Raw genomic sequence first — 17,704 nt, 5'->3', positions numbered from 1 at the left:
ATCTCGGCCATTTGACTAAGATAAATAAATTGTCGCTTCTCGACCATTTGGCTTAGATATATAAATTGTCACTTCTAGGCCATTTGGCTGAGAGAAATAAATTGTCGCTTCTCGGCCATTTAGCTAAGACGAAAGACTTACTGCTTCTCAGCCATATAGCTGATATACATAAGCCTATATACTAAATCTATATTACAACTTATATACACCGTATCTAAAAAGGGTGCATGGCTACTAGTACCTACAGTTTGCCACTTTCCAGTACCCAACGCATTTTACTGGCGAATCATTTCATTTCATACCGTGTACAGCCCAGGCTCTATTGACCATTTTACGTTGTTCCTAGAGGCATACTTTGAATTAAAGAAAATATCCAAATAGCGTGTAGAACTCGTATGCATCATTCATGTTGCAAGGGTGGCGCTTCACTATTTACGGCTGCTGATTTCTTGGAGCTTTGCTTCGCGGCCACTTGCTCACAATTACGAACCGACATACCACGCCAAATATATTTATTTGGTACACAAAACATACGCGAGCAAAATGCATGTTGTACGACTTGTCACCACGACGGTTAGAATTCGACTCACTATTGCCAGTTTACAAAACTAATAATGAGATTAATTGATAAAAAAAGAAATAAATAATTAAAAACGATCACCGATCGTTCAAAGGGGTTGTATAGTTATTTAAAATGAAAAAAATTTACTTTTCAAACGCAGACTTTGTGCTTAAAAAAGCCAATGAGAAATATTATTGCCCTGTCTCTCCCGATGACAAAAAAATCATCGTTTATAAGTGCAAGATTCGTTGAGATCTTCAAATTCAAAGAACGGTAAAAAAGTTTGGGGGAAAAAATACTGTTGGCGGCCTGTGGAACTGATTTACTTGAGAAGTGAGGACTAATGAAGAACCATGGCGGAGCTATGTGTGGAGGCTCTGACGCAGTGGTTCCCGACCTTTCTTAGGCCATGCCCCGTCAAAGCATCTCTGAAATCCTAATTTCCCTCAGTGAAACTTCATAGTCCCATAATATTTTTTACAACCATTATTTTGTGCTTTGCTTCCTTAAATTTTGAAACCAGGGATCTTTGATACCCTATCCCCCATTGCAGTGTTTCTCTTACTTTGGGGTCCTCAGAGAGACTTCGGCGGGCCGTGAGCTTGTATGAAAAAACAATTGACTCATTGTTTTTACATTGCTATACAGAGTATAATTTTTTAAAGGAGTTCGTGGCCTTCATTTCATAGGCACGGGAGAGGGTCCGTGAAATTTATTTTCCTTGGAACACAAAACATTAAGAACCGTTCCACTGAAAGAGAAAAATAAAAAGGCCATAAAGAAAAAATTGTTCAAAAATATAACTGATATAAAAAATGAAGGGAGTTTATAAGGTTCCAAGCCTCCATTAAAAAAGTCAAATTGCCAGCTTAGGAGGGGTGAACCAAAGCTGGTTAAAGAGTAAGCGTTCCCACAATGCATTGAAGGTAGGCGCAATAAAAACTAGTGTGAGAGGCGAAATAAGCGCGAGCACCTTGGCTTAGCCACGCCCATGTCTATTTTGATTGACACTCCACTTTCAAGGCTAGGTCCTCCACACACACACACTACGGTAAATATCATGTCTTAAAACCAGCTTTGGTCAACCTTTTACCGGCCGAAATTGAAGCTAACCTGCTGTCTTTCGGAAAGCGAAAGAAATGAGCCCATTCAGTTCTTGAACTTCTTTCACATCCTAAGAAGCAACTCGATGCTCCACCACTCGCCATATCAAATAACGTCAAAAAAATCAACAAAGGTAACGATTAAAAACTCGACAAAAAAGCAACGAGATGAAAAAAAATAACAAATATAACTTCAAATCCGGCATTACACTATAAAAAGTTGATAAAAGTTCGTTTATAAAACTTGATAAATGCAACCAATTGGCGGATTAGCTAAGTTGGCTTGAATGTAACAGATGTGCTAACATTCTTCAAGTTTTATAAAAGACTTTCGTCAAACTTTTATAGCGTAATACCGGCTCAAGAAAGAAATTTGATCCTTAGAAGGGCCTTTTGAAAATTAAATAAAATTAAAGGATGAAATTTAAAATAAGACGAAAATGATAGAAGAGCGAGCACCTGACAAAATATGGAATTCGCGACCTGTTTTTCCATAGCAACTATGACGCCTTTCTCCAGATAGGTCTGGCGCGGACCCACCACTTCACTACATGAACAATAATAAACCCCTCTCGGGGTCCCAAAAATTTCCTTAAGCTCATTTATGTTGCTCCTCTCCACGGTAATCTTTAGTAAAAGGCGAAAGATTAGCTCGAAGGTTGAAGAGAAGCCAGAGCATACGCATTTATGATTTGAGAAATTATATCAATATTGTTGCCTGAAGAAAAGTTTAACCGTCAATATATTTTTGCATAAACGGAAATAACTATAATATTTTTATTTATTGTCTATGTTTTTTTACATGTTTTCTGGATAAAATCTTTGCTTTTTTGTTGAAAAATGTTATAATTATTTGTTTCATCAAGAACATGTGCCTAGCATCTTCTCCCTAGATGGCAGCACATTCATATTGAAAACATCGTTTTGAATATGAAATAAGTATAGAATAGTGTCTCTCAACTTTCTGGAAACAAGCACCAGTAAAACGTCTGAAACAATATGACGCACCACTTGTGTCTCGTATTAAGAGATATTCCTGTAATTCCACAAATTTGTCCCATTTTTTTTCAATGATACTTATTTGAATTTGTAATATAATCGCGAATACAAAGTGTTTTCATAATATAAATTATATGATAATTATGGCAAAAATTATAAATATTCATCTCGCATATTTAACGTCACGTTTGACATGTTTTTTTTAAAAATTTTTATTACGGTTACTTACTTCTAACAATGTTTTTGATGACAATGGGTGATGTCTCGAATTTAACGTATTCGTTTATAAAAGATACCGGTTTACCGTATTTTTCTCAACGAAACATGGTCAATGATCATTTGAATATTTTTTTCGTGAAATATATTTTTGTTTATTGAGATTTGTACCAGCGGCCCTTTATTTCCACGCCCTTCAGCAACTGCAGCAGTAATTAGCAAATTGCATTTAAAACAATAAATTACAATTTTTTGGGAAAATTTAGTGATAATCCGTATTTAGGAGGATAAAATGAAAAAATTGTCACTTCTCGGCCATTTGGCTGAGATAAATAAATTGTCGGTTCTCTGGCATTTGGCTAAGATAAATGACAAATTGTTGCTCGCCCATTTGGCTGAGATATATAAATTGCCGCTTCTCGGCCATTTGGCTAAGATGAAAGACTTACGGCTTCTCAGCCATATAGCTGATATAAATCACTTACCACTGTCTGCCGTATAGCTAAGGTGAATCCGCTTCCCGGCAGTTTGGCCAATCGGAATAACTTGACATTTCTCGGCCATTTGGCTAAGATAAATAAACTGTCGCATCTCGGCCATTTGACTAAGATAAATAAATTGTCACTTCTCAGCCATGTGGCTGAGATAAATAAATTGTCGCTTCTCGACCATTTGGCTAAGATATATAAATTGTCACTTCTAGGCCATTTGGCTGAGACAAGTAAATTGTCGCTTCTCGGCCATTTAGCTAAGACGAAAGACTTACTGCTTCTCAGCCATATAGCTGATATACATAAGCCTATATACCAAATCTATATTACAACTTATATACACCGTATCTAAAAAGGGTGCATGGCTACTAGTACCTACAGTTTGCCACTTTCCAGTACCCAACGCATTTTACTGGCGAATCATTTCATTTCATACCGTGTACAGCCCAGGCTCTATTGACCATTTTACGTTGTTCCTAGAGGCATACTTTGAATTAAAGAAAATATCCAAATAGCGTGTAGAACTCGTATGCATCATTCATGTTGCAAGGGTGGCGCTTCACTATTTACGGCTGCTGATTTCTTGGAGCTTTGCTTCGCGGCCACTTGCTCACAATTACGAACCGACATACCACGCCAAATATATTTATTTGGTACACAAAACATACGCGAGCAAAATGCATGTTGTACGACTTGTCACCACGACGGTTAGAATTCGACTCACTATTGCCAGTTTACAAAACTAATAATGAGATTAATTGATAAAAAAAGAAATAAATAATTAAAAACGATCACCGATCGTTCAAAGGGGTTGTATAGTTATTTAAAATGAAAAAAATTTACTTTTCAAACGCAGACTTTGTGCTTAAAAAAGCCAATGAGAAATATTATTGCCCTGTCTCTCCCGATGACAAAAAAATCATCGTTTATAAGTGCAAGATTCGTTGAGATCTTCAAATTCAAAGAACGGAAAAAAAGTTTGGGGGGAAAAAATACTGTTGGCGGCCTGTGGAACTGATTTACTTGAGAAGTGAGGACTAATGAAGAACCATGGCGGAGCTATGTGTGGAGGCTCTGACGCAGTGGTTCCCGACCTTTCTTAGGCCATGCCCCGTCAAAGCATCTCTGAAATCCTAATTTCCCTCAGTGAAACTTCATAGTCCCATAATATTTTTTACAACCATTATTTTGTGCTTTGCTTCCTTAAATTTTGAAACCAGGGATCTTTGATACCCTATCCCTCATTGCAGTGTTTCTCTTACTTTGGGGTCCTCAGAGAGACTTCGGCGGGCCGTGAGCTTGTATGAAAAAACAATTGACTCATTGTTTTTACATTGCTATACAGAGTATAATTTTTTAAAGGAGTTCGTGGCCTTCATTTCATAGGCACGGGAGAGGGTCCGTGAAATTTATTTTCCTTGGAACACAAAACATTAAGAACCGTTCCACTGAAAGAGAAAAATAAAAAGGCCATAAAGAAAAAATTGTTCAAAAATATAACTGATATAAAAAATGAAGGGAGTTTATAAGGTTCCAAGCCTCCATTAAAAAAGTCAAATTGCCAGCTTAGGAGGGGTGAACCAAAGCTGGTTAAAGAGTAAGCGTTCCCACAATGCATTGAAGGTAGGCGCAATAAAAACTGTAGTGTGAGAGGCGAAATAAGCGCGAGCACCTTGGCTTAGCCACGCCCATGTCTATTTTGATTGACACTCCACTTTCAAGGCTAGGTCCTCCACACACACACACTACGGTAAATATCATGTCTTAAAACCAGCTTTGGTCAACCTTTTACCGGCCGAAATTGAAGCTAACCTGCTGTCTTTCGGAAAGCGAAAGAAATGAGCCCATTCAGTTCTTGAACTTCTTTCACATCCTAAGAAGCAACTCGATGCTCCACCACTCGCCATATCAAATAACGTCAAAAAAATCAACAAAGGTAACGATTAAAAACTCGACAAAAAAGCAACGAGATGAAAAAAAATAACAAATATAACTTCAAATCCGGCATTACACTATAAAAAGTTGATAAAAGTTCGTTTATAAAACTTGATAAATGCAACCAATTGGCGGATTAGCTAAGTTGGCTTGAATGTAACAGATGTGCTAACATTCTTCAAGTTTTATAAAAGACTTTCGTCAAACTTTTATAGCGTAATACCGGCTCAAGAAAGAAATTTGATCCTTAGAAGGGCCTTTTGAAAATTAAATAAAATTTAAGGATGAAATTTAAAATAAGACGAAAATGATAGAAGAGCGAGCACCTGACAAAATATGGAATTCGCGACCTGTTTTTCCATAGCAACTATGACGCCTTTCTCTAGATAGGTCTGGCGCGGACCCACCACTTCACTACATGAACAATAATAAACCCCTCTCGGGGTCCCAAAAATTTCCTTAAGCTCATTTATGTTGCTCCTCTCCACGGTAATCTTTAGTAAAAGGCGAAAGATTAGCTCGAAGGTTGAAGAGAAGCCAGAGCATACGCATTTATGATTTGAGAAATTATATCAATATTGTTGCCTGAAGAAAAGTTTAACCGTCAATATATTTTTGCATAAACGGAAATAACTATAATATTTTTATTTATTGTCTATGTTTTTTTACATGTTTTCTGGATAAAATCTTTGCTTTTTTGTTGAAAAATGTTATAATTATTTGTTTCATCAAGAACATGTGCCTAGCATCTTCTCCCTAGATGGCAGCACATTCATATTGAAAACATCGTTTTGAATATGAAATAAGTATAGAATAGTGTCTCTCAACTTTCTGGAAACAAGCACCAGTAAAACGTCTGAAACAATATGACGCACCACTTGTGTCTCGTATTAAGAGATATTCCTGTAATTCCACAAATTTGTCCCATTTTTTTTCAATGATACTTATTTGAATTTGTAATATAATCGCGAATACAAAGTGTTTTCATAATATAAATTATATGATAATTATGGCAAAAATTATAAATATTCATCTCGCATATTTAACGTCACGTTTGACATGTTTTTTTTAAAAATTTTTATTACGGTTACTTACTTCTAACAATGTTTTTGATGACAATGGGTGATGTCTCGAATTTAACGTATTCGTTTATAAAAGATACCGGTTTACCGTATTTTTCTCAACGAAACATGGTCAATGATCATTTGAATATTTTTTTCGTGAAATATATTTTTGTTTATTGAGATTTGTACCAGCGGCCCTTTATTTCCACGCCCTTCAGCAACTGCAGCAGTAATTAGCAAATTGCATTTAAAACAATAAATTACAATTTTTTGGGAAAATTTAGTGATAATCCGTATTTAGGAGGATAAAATGAAAAAATTGTCACTTCTCGGCCATTTGGCTGAGATAAATAAATTGTCGGTTCTCTGGCATTTGGCTAAGATAAATGACAAATTGTTGCTCGCCCATTTGGCTGAGATATATAAATTGCCGCTTCTCGGCCATTTGGCTAAGATGAAAGACTTACGGCTTCTCAGCCATATAGCTGATATAAATCACTTACCACTGTCTGCCGTATAGCTAAGGTGAATCCGCTTCCCGGCAGTTTGGCCAATCGGAATAACTTGACATTTCTCGGCCATTTGGCTAAGATAAATAAACTGTCGCATCTCGGCCATTTGACTAAGATAAATAAATTGTCACTTCTCAGCCATGTGGCTGAGATAAATAAATTGTCGCTTCTCGACCATTTGGCTAAGATATATAAATTGTCACTTCTAGGCCATTTGGCTGAGACAAGTAAATTGTCGCTTCTCGGCCATTTAGCTAAGACGAAAGACTTACTGCTTCTCAGCCATATAGCTGATATACATAAGCCTATATACCAAATCTATATTACAACTTATATACACCGTATCTAAAAAGGGTGCATGGCTACTAGTACCTACAGTTTGCCACTTTCCAGTACCCAACGCATTTTACTGGCGAATCATTTCATTTCATACCGTGTACAGCCCAGGCTCTATTGACCATTTTACGTTGTTCCTAGAGGCATACTTTGAATTAAAGAAAATATCCAAATAGCGTGTAGAACTCGTATGCATCATTCATGTTGCAAGGGTGGCGCTTCACTATTTACGGCTGCTGATTTCTTGGAGCTTTGCTTCGCGGCCACTTGCTCACAATTACGAACCGACATACCACGCCAAATATATTTATTTGGTACACAAAACATACGCGAGCAAAATGCATGTTGTACGACTTGTCACCACGACGGTTAGAATTCGACTCACTATTGCCAGTTTACAAAACTAATAATGAGATTAATTGATAAAAAAAGAAATAAATAATTAAAAACGATCACCGATCGTTCAAAGGGGTTGTATAGTTATTTAAAATGAAAAAAATTTACTTTTCAAACGCAGACTTTGTGCTTAAAAAAGCCAATGAGAAATATTATTGCCCTGTCTCTCCCGATGACAAAAAAATCATCGTTTATAAGTGCAAGATTCGTTGAGATCTTCAAATTCAAAGAACGGAAAAAAAGTTTGGGGGGAAAAAATACTGTTGGCGGCCTGTGGAACTGATTTACTTGAGAAGTGAGGACTAATGAAGAACCATGGCGGAGCTATGTGTGGAGGCTCTGACGCAGTGGTTCCCGACCTTTCTTAGGCCATGCCCCGTCAAAGCATCTCTGAAATCCTAATTTCCCTCAGTGAAACTTCATAGTCCCATAATATTTTTTACAACCATTATTTTGTGCTTTGCTTCCTTAAATTTTGAAACCAGGGATCTTTGATACCCTATCCCTCATTGCAGTGTTTCTCTTACTTTGGGGTCCTCAGAGAGACTTCGGCGGGCCGTGAGCTTGTATGAAAAAACAATTGACTCATTGTTTTTACATTGCTATACAGAGTATAATTTTTTAAAGGAGTTCGTGGCCTTCATTTCATAGGCACGGGAGAGGGTCCGTGAAATTTATTTTCCTTGGAACACAAAACATTAAGAACCGTTCCACTGAAAGAGAAAAATAAAAAGGCCATAAAGAAAAAATTGTTCAAAAATATAACTGATATAAAAAATGAAGGGAGTTTATAAGGTTCCAAGCCTCCATTAAAAAAGTCAAATTGCCAGCTTAGGAGGGGTGAACCAAAGCTGGTTAAAGAGTAAGCGTTCCCACAATGCATTGAAGGTAGGCGCAATAAAAACTGTAGTGTGAGAGGCGAAATAAGCGCGAGCACCTTGGCTTAGCCACGCCCATGTCTATTTTGATTGACACTCCACTTTCAAGGCTAGGTCCTCCACACACACACACTACGGTAAATATCATGTCTTAAAACCAGCTTTGGTCAACCTTTTACCGGCCGAAATTGAAGCTAACCTGCTGTCTTTCGGAAAGCGAAAGAAATGAGCCCATTCAGTTCTTGAACTTCTTTCACATCCTAAGAAGCAACTCGATGCTCCACCACTCGCCATATCAAATAACGTCAAAAAAATCAACAAAGGTAACGATTAAAAACTCGACAAAAAAGCAACGAGATGAAAAAAAATAACAAATATAACTTCAAATCCGGCATTACACTATAAAAAGTTGATAAAAGTTCGTTTATAAAACTTGATAAATGCAACCAATTGGCGGATTAGCTAAGTTGGCTTGAATGTAACAGATGTGCTAACATTCTTCAAGTTTTATAAAAGACTTTCGTCAAACTTTTATAGCGTAATACCGGCTCAAGAAAGAAATTTGATCCTTAGAAGGGCCTTTTGAAAATTAAATAAAATTTAAGGATGAAATTTAAAATAAGACGAAAATGATAGAAGAGCGAGCACCTGACAAAATATGGAATTCGCGACCTGTTTTTCCATAGCAACTATGACGCCTTTCTCTAGATAGGTCTGGCGCGGACCCACCACTTCACTACATGAACAATAATAAACCCCTCTCGGGGTCCCAAAAATTTCCTTAAGCTCATTTATGTTGCTCCTCTCCACGGTAATCTTTAGTAAAAGGCGAAAGATTAGCTCGAAGGTTGAAGAGAAGCCAGAGCATACGCATTTATGATTTGAGAAATTATATCAATATTGTTGCCTGAAGAAAAGTTTAACCGTCAATATATTTTTGCATAAACGGAAATAACTATAATATTTTTATTTATTGTCTATGTTTTTTTACATGTTTTCTGGATAAAATCTTTGCTTTTTTGTTGAAAAATGTTATAATTATTTGTTTCATCAAGAACATGTGCCTAGCATCTTCTCCCTAGATGGCAGCACATTCATATTGAAAACATCGTTTTGAATATGAAATAAGTATAGAATAGTGTCTCTCAACTTTCTGGAAACAAGCACCAGTAAAACGTCTGAAACAATATGACGCACCACTTGTGTCTCGTATTAAGAGATATTCCTGTAATTCCACAAATTTGTCCCATTTTTTTTCAATGATACTTATTTGAATTTGTAATATAATCGCGAATACAAAGTGTTTTCATAATATAAATTATATGATAATTATGGCAAAAATTATAAATATTCATCTCGCATATTTAACGTCACGTTTGACATGTTTTTTTTAAAATTTTTTATTACGGTTACTTACTTCTAACAATGTTTTTGATGACAATGGGTGATGTCTCGAATTTAACGTATTCGTTTATAAAAGATACCGGTTTACCGTATTTTTCTCAACGAAACATGGTCAATGATCATTTGAATATTTTTTTCGTGAAATATATTTTTGTTTATTGAGATTTGTACCAGCGGCCCTTTATTTCCACGCCCTTCAGCAACTGCAGCAGTAATTAGCAAATTGCATTTAAAACAATAAATTACAATTTTTTGGGAAAATTTAGTGATAATCCGTATTTAGGAGGATAAAATGAAAAAATTGTCACTTCTCGGCCATTTGGCTGAGATAAATAAATTGTCGGTTCTCTGGCATTTGGCTAAGATAAATGACAAATTGTTGCTCGCCCATTTGGCTGAGATATATAAATTGCCGCTTCTCGGCCATTTGGCTAAGATGAAAGACTTACGGCTTCTCAGCCATATAGCTGATATAAATCACTTACCACTGTCTGCCGTATAGCTAAGGTGAATCCGCTTCCCGGCAGTTTGGCCAATCGGAATAACTTGACATTTCTCGGCCATTTGGCTAAGATAAATAAACTGTCGCATCTCGGCCATTTGACTAAGATAAATAAATTGTCACTTCTCAGCCATGTGGCTGAGATAAATAAATTGTCGCTTCTCGACCATTTGGCTAAGATATATAAATTGTCACTTCTAGGCCATTTGGCTGAGACAAGTAAATTGTCGCTTCTCGGCCATTTAGCTAAGACGAAAGACTTACTGCTTCTCAGCCATATAGCTGATATACATAAGCCTATATACCAAATCTATATTACAACTTATATACACCGTATCTAAAAAGGGTGCATGGCTACTAGTACCTACAGTTTGCCACTTTCCAGTACCCAACGCATTTTACTGGCGAATCATTTCATTTCATACCGTGTACAGCCCAGGCTCTATTGACCATTTTACGTTGTTCCTAGAGGCATACTTTGAATTAAAGAAAATATCCAAATAGCGTGTAGAACTCGTATGCATCATTCATGTTGCAAGGGTGGCGCTTCACTATTTACGGCTGCTGATTTCTTGGAGCTTTGCTTCGCGGCCACTTGCTCACAATTACGAACCGACATACCACGCCAAATATATTTATTTGGTACACAAAACATACGCGAGCAAAATGCATGTTGTACGACTTGTCACCACGACGGTTAGAATTCGACTCACTATTGCCAGTTTACAAAACTAATAATGAGATTAATTGATAAAAAAAGAAATAAATAATTAAAAACGATCACCGATCGTTCAAAGGGGTTGTATAGTTATTTAAAATGAAAAAAATTTACTTTTCAAACGCAGACTTTGTGCTTAAAAAAGCCAATGAGAAATATTATTGCCCTGTCTCTCCCGATGACAAAAAAATCATCGTTTATAAGTGCAAGATTCGTTGAGATCTTCAAATTCAAAGAACGGAAAAAAAGTTTGGGGGAAAAAATACTGTTGGCGGCCTGTGGAACTGATTTACTTGAGAAGTGAGGACTAATGAAGAACCATGGCGGAGCTATGTGTGGAGGCTCTGACGCAGTGGTTCCCGACCTTTCTTAGGCCATGCCCCGTCAAAGCATCTCTGAAATCCTAATTTCCCTCAGTGAAACTTCATAGTCCCATAATATTTTTTACAACCATTATTTTGTGCTTTGCTTCCTTAAATTTTGAAACCAGGGATCTTTGATACCCTATCCCCCATTGCAGTGTTTCTCTTACTTTGGGGTCCTCAGAGAGACTTCGGCGGGCCGTGAGCTTGTATGAAAAAACAATTGACTCATTGTTTTTACATTGCTATACAGAGTATAATTTTTTAAAGGAGTTCGTGGCCTTCATTTCATAGGCACGGGAGAGGGTCCGTGAAATTTATTTTCCTTGGAACACAAAACATTAAGAACCGTTCCACTGAAAGAGAAAAATAAAAAGGCCATAAAGAAAAAATTGTTCAAAAATATAACTGATATAAAAAATGAAGGGAGTTTATAAGGTTCCAAGCCTCCATTAAAAAAGTCAAATTGCCAGCTTAGGAGGGGTGAACCAAAGCTGGTTAAAGAGTAAGCGTTCCCACAATGCATTGAAGGTAGGCGCAATAAAAACTGTAGTGTGAGAGGCGAAATAAGCGCGAGCACCTTGGCTTAGCCACGCCCATGTCTATTTTGATTGACACTCCACTTTCAAGGCTAGGTCCTCCACACACACACACTACGGTAAATATCATGTCTTAAAACCAGCTTTGGTCAACCTTTTACCGGCCGAAATTGAAGCTAACCTGCTGTCTTTCGGAAAGCGAAAGAAATGAGCCCATTCAGTTCTTGAACTTCTTTCACATCCTAAGAAGCAACTCGATGCTCCACCACTCGCCATATCAAATAACGTCAAAAAAATCAACAAAGGTAACGATTAAAAACTCGACAAAAAAGCAACGAGATGAAAAAAAATAACAAATATAACTTCAAATCCGGCATTACACTATAAAAAGTTGATAAAAGTTCGTTTATAAAACTTGATAAATGCAACCAATTGGCGGATTAGCTAAGTTGGCTTGAATGTAACAGATGTGCTAACATTCTTCAAGTTTTATAAAAGACTTTCGTCAAACTTTTATAGCGTAATACCGGCTCAAGAAAGAAATTTGATCCTTAGAAGGGCCTTTTGAAAATTAAATAAAATTTAAGGATGAAATTTAAAATAAGACGAAAATGATAGAAGAGCGAGCACCTGACAAAATATGGAATTCGCGACCTGTTTTTCCATAGCAACTATGACGCCTTTCTCTAGATAGGTCTGGCGCGGACCCACCACTTCACTACATGAACAATAATAAACCCCTCTCGGGGTCCCAAAAATTTCCTTAAGCTCATTTATGTTGCTCCTCTCCACGGTAATCTTTAGTAAAAGGCGAAAGATTAGCTCGAAGGTTGAAGAGAAGCCAGAGCATACGCATTTATGATTTGAGAAATTATATCAATATTGTTGCCTGAAGAAAAGTTTAACCGTCAATATATTTTTGCATAAACGGAAATAACTATAATATTTTTATTTATTGTCTATGTTTTTTTACATGTTTTCTGGATAAAATCTTTGCTTTTTTGTTGAAAAATGTTATAATTATTTGTTTCATCAAGAACATGTGCCTAGCATCTTCTCCCTAGATGGCAGCACATTCATATTGAAAACATCGTTTTGAATATGAAATAAGTATAGAATAGTGTGTCTCAACTTTCTGGAAACAAGCACCAGTAAAACGTCTGAAACAATATGACGCACCACTTGTGTCTCGTATTAAGAGATATTCCTGTAATTCCACAAATTTGTCCCATTTTTTTTCAATGATACTTATTTGAATTTGTAATATAATCGCGAATACAAAGTGTTTTCATAATATAAATTATATGATAATTATGGCAAAAATTATAAATATTCATCTCGCATATTTAACGTCACGTTTGACATGTTTTTTTTAAAAATTTTTATTACGGTTACTTACTTCTAACAATGTTTTTGATGACAATGGGTGATGTCTCGAATTTAACGTATTCGTTTATAAAAGATACCGGTTTACCGTATTTTTCTCAACGAAACATGGTCAATGATCATTTGAATATTTTTCTCGTGAAATATATTTTTGTTTATTGAGATTTGTACCAGCGGCCCTTCATTTCCACGCCCTTCAGCAACTGCAGCAGTAATTAGCAAATTGCATTTAAAACAATAAATTACAATTTTTTGGGAAAATTTAGTCATAATCCGTATTTAGGAGGATAAAATGAAAAAATTGTCACTTCTCGGCCATTTGGCTGAGATAAATAAATTGTCGGTTCTCTGGCATTTGGCTAAGATAAATGACAAATTGTTGCTCGCCCATTTGGCTGAGATATATAAATTGCCGCTTCTCGGCCATTTGGCTAAGATGAAAGACTTACGGCTTCTCAGCCATATAGCTGATATAAATCACTTACCACTATAATAACTTGACATTTCTCGGCCATTTGGCTAAGATAAATAAACTGTCGCATCTCGGCCATTTGACTAAGATAAATAAATTGTCGCTTCTCGACCATTTGGCTTAGATATATAAATTGTCACTTCTAGGCCATTTGGCTGAGAGAAATAAATTGTCGCTTCTCGGCCATTTAGCTAAGACGAAAGACTTACTGCTTCTCAGCCATATAGCTGATATACATAAGCCTATATACTAAATCTATATTACAACTTATATACACCGTATCTAAAAAGGGTGCATGGCTACTAGTACCTACAGTTTGCCACTTTCCAGTACCCAACGCATTTTACTGGCGAATCATTTCATTTCATACCGTGTACAGCCCAGGCTCTATTGACCATTTTACGTTGTTCCTAGAGGCATACTTTGAATTAAAGAAAATATCCAAATAGCGTGTAGAACTCGTATGCATCATTCATGTTGCAAGGGTGGCGCTTCACTATTTACGGCTGCTGATTTCTTGGAGCTTTGCTTCGCGGCCACTTGCTCACAATTACGAACCGACATACCACGCCAAATATATTTATTTGGTACACAAAACATACGCGAGCAAAATGCATGTTGTACGACTTGTCACCACGACGGTTAGAATTCGACTCACTATTGCCAGTTTACAAAACTAATAATGAGATTAATTGATAAAAAAAGAAATAAATAATTAAAAACGATCACCGATCGTTCAAAGGGGTTGTATAGTTATTTAAAATGAAAAAAATTTACTTTTCAAACGCAGACTTTGTGCTTAAAAAAGCCAATGAGAAATATTATTGCCCTGTCTCTCCCGATGACAAAAAAATCATCGTTTATAAGTGCAAGATTCGTTGAGATCTTCAAATTCAAAGAACGGTAAAAAAGTTTGGGGGAAAAAATACTGTTGGCGGCCTGTGGAACTGATTTACTTGAGAAGTGAGGACTAATGAAGAACCATGGCGGAGCTATGTGTGGAGGCTCTGACGCAGTGGTTCCCGACCTTTCTTAGGCCATGCCCCGTCAAAGCATCTCTGAAATCCTAATTTCCCTCAGTGAAACTTCATAGTCCCATAATATTTTTTACAACCATTATTTTGTGCTTTGCTTCCTTAAATTTTGAAACCAGGGATCTTTGATACCCTATCCCCCATTGCAGTGTTTCTCTTACTTTGGGGTCCTCAGAGAGACTTCGGCGGGCCGTGAGCTTGTATGAAAAAACAATTGACTCATTGTTTTTACATTGCTATACAGAGTATAATTTTTTAAAGGAGTTCGTGGCCTTCATTTCATAGGCACGGGAGAGGGTCCGTGAAATTTATTTTCCTTGGAACACAAAACATTAAGAACCGTTCCACTGAAAGAGAAAAATAAAAAGGCCATAAAGAAAAAATTGTTCAAAAATATAACTGATATAAAAAATGAAGGGAGTTTATAAGGTTCCAAGCCTCCATTAAAAAAGTCAAATTGCCAGCTTAGGAGGGGTGAACCAAAGCTGGTTAAAGAGTAAGCGTTCCCACAATGCATTGAAGGTAGGCGCAATAAAAACTAGTGTGAGAGGCGAAATAAGCGCGAGCACCTTGGCTTAGCCACGCCCATGTCTATTTTGATTGACACTCCACTTTCAAGGCTAGGTCCTCCACACACACACACTACGGTAAATATCATGTCTTAAAACCAGCTTTGGTCAACCTTTTACCGGCCGAAATTGAAGCTAACCTGCTGTCTTTCGGAAAGCGAAAGAAATGAGCCCATTCAGTTCTTGAACTTCTTTCACATCCTAAGAAGCAACTCGATGCTCCACCACTCGCCATATCAAATAACGTCAAAAAAATCAACAAAGGTAACGATTAAAAACTCGACAAAAAAGCAACGAGATGAAAAAAAATAACAAATATAACTTCAAATCCGGCATTACACTATAAAAAGTTGATAAAAGTTCGTTTATAAAACTTGATAAATGCAACCAATTGGCGGATTAGCTAAGTTGGCTTGAATGTAACAGATGTGCTAACATTCTTCAAGTTTTATAAAAGACTTTCGTCAAACTTTTATAGCGTAATACCGGCTCAAGAAAGAAATTTGATCCTTAGAAGGGCCTTTTGAAAATTAAATAAAATTAAAGGATGAAATTTAAAATAAGACGAAAATGATAGAAGAGCGAGCACCTGACAAAATATGGAATTCGCGACCTGTTTTTCCATAGCAACTATGACGCCTTTCTCCAGATAGGTCTGGCGCGGACCCACCACTTCACTACATGAACAATAATAAACCCCTCTCGGGGTCCCAAAAATTTCCTTAAGCTCATTTATGTTGCTCCTCTCCACGGTAATCTTTAGTAAAAGGCGAAAGATTAGCTCGAAGGTTGAAGAGAAGCCAGAGCATACGCATTTATGATTTGAGAAATTATATCAATATTGTTGCCTGAAGAAAAGTTTAACCGTCAATATATTTTTGCATAAACGGAAATAACTATAATATTTTTATTTATTGTCTATGTTTTTTTACATGTTTTCTGGATAAAATCTTTGCTTTTTTGTTGAAAAATGTTATAATTATTTGTTTCATCAAGAACATGTGCCTAGCATCTTCTCCCTAGATGGCAGCACATTCATATTGAAAACATCGTTTTGAATATGAAATAAGTATAGAATAGTGTCTCTCAACTTTCTGGAAACAAGCACCAGTAAAACGTCTGAAACAATATGACGCACCACTTGTGTCTCGTATTAAGAGATATTCCTGTAATTCCACAAATTTGTCCCATTTTTTTTCAATGATACTTATTTGAATTTGTAATATAATCGCGAATACAAAGTGTTTTCATAATATAAATTATATGATAATTATGGCAAAAATTATAAATATTCATCTCGCATATTTAACGTCACGTTTGACATGTTTTTTTTAAAAATTTTTATTACGGTTACTTACTTCTAACAATGTTTTTGATGACAATGGGTGATGTCTCGAATTTAACGTATTCGTTTATAAAAGATACCGGTTTACCGTATTTTTCTCAACGAAACATGGTCAATGATCATTTGAATATTTTTTTCGTGAAATATATTTTTGTTTATTGAGATTTGTACCAGCGGCCCTTTATTTCCACGCCCTTCAGCAACTGCAGCAGTAATTAGCAAATTGCATTTAAAACAATAAATTACAATTTTTTGGGAAAATTTAGTGATAATCCGTATTTAGGAGGATAAAATGAAAAAATTGTCACTTCTCGGCCATTTGGCTGAGATAAATAAATTGTCGGTTCTCTGGCATTTGGCTAAGATAAATGACAAATTGTTGCTCGCCCATTTGGCTGAGATATATAAATTGCCGCTTCTCGGCCATTTGGCTAAGATGAAAGACTTACGGCTTCTCAGCCATATAGCTGATATAAATCACTTACCACTGTCTGCCGTATAGCTAAGGTGAATCCGCTTCCCGGCAGTTTGGCCAATCGGAATAACTTGACATTTCTCGGCCATTTGGCTAAGATAAATAAACTGTCGCATCTCGGCCATTTGACTAAGATAAATAAATTGTCACTTCTCAGCCATGTGGCTGAGATAAATAAATTGTCGCTTCTCGACCATTTGGCTAAGATATATAAATTGTCACTTCTAGGCCATTTGGCTGAGACAAGTAAATTGTCGCTTCTCGGCCATTTAGCTAAGACGAAAGACTTACTGCTTCTCAGCCATATAGCTGATATACATAAGCCTATATACCAAATCTATATTACAACTTATATACACCGTATCTAAAAAGGGTGCATGGCTACTAGTACCTACAGTTTGCCACT

The 17,704-nt window shown here is 36.4% G+C and overlaps 5 non-coding genes across 5 annotated transcripts; all 5 read right to left on the bottom strand.

Annotated features, from left to right (window-relative positions):
- Positions 1 to 2,228: 2,228 nt before the first annotated feature.
- On the bottom strand, positions 2,229 to 2,344 carry LOC149066000 (U5 spliceosomal RNA). The gene has a single exon (XR_016195578.1). It is a non-coding gene; the product is annotated as a U5 spliceosomal RNA (small nuclear RNA).
- A 3,392-nt stretch (positions 2,345 to 5,736) lies between these two features.
- Positions 5,737 to 5,852, bottom strand: LOC149065999 (U5 spliceosomal RNA). The gene has a single exon (XR_016195577.1). It is a non-coding gene; the product is annotated as a U5 spliceosomal RNA (small nuclear RNA).
- Positions 5,853 to 9,244: 3,392 nt separating this feature from the next.
- On the bottom strand, positions 9,245 to 9,360 carry LOC149065998 (U5 spliceosomal RNA). The gene has a single exon (XR_016195576.1). It is a non-coding gene; the product is annotated as a U5 spliceosomal RNA (small nuclear RNA).
- A 3,391-nt stretch (positions 9,361 to 12,751) lies between these two features.
- Positions 12,752 to 12,867, bottom strand: LOC149065997 (U5 spliceosomal RNA). The gene has a single exon (XR_016195575.1). It is a non-coding gene; the product is annotated as a U5 spliceosomal RNA (small nuclear RNA).
- Positions 12,868 to 16,171: 3,304 nt separating this feature from the next.
- LOC149065996 (U5 spliceosomal RNA) lies at positions 16,172 to 16,287 on the bottom strand. The gene has a single exon (XR_016195574.1). It is a non-coding gene; the product is annotated as a U5 spliceosomal RNA (small nuclear RNA).
- Between the last annotated feature and the right edge of the window lie 1,417 nt (positions 16,288 to 17,704).

Source organism: Pholcus phalangioides, unplaced genomic scaffold, assembly GCF_987345545.1.
Source record: "Pholcus phalangioides strain wild (caught in Gottingen) unplaced genomic scaffold, Ppha-v1.0 ptg000036l_1, whole genome shotgun sequence".
NCBI lineage: Eukaryota > Metazoa > Arthropoda > Arachnida > Araneae > Pholcidae > Pholcus > Pholcus phalangioides.
The sequence above is the reverse complement of the archived record's forward strand: the minus strand, read 5'-3'. Positions and strand labels throughout refer to the sequence as shown.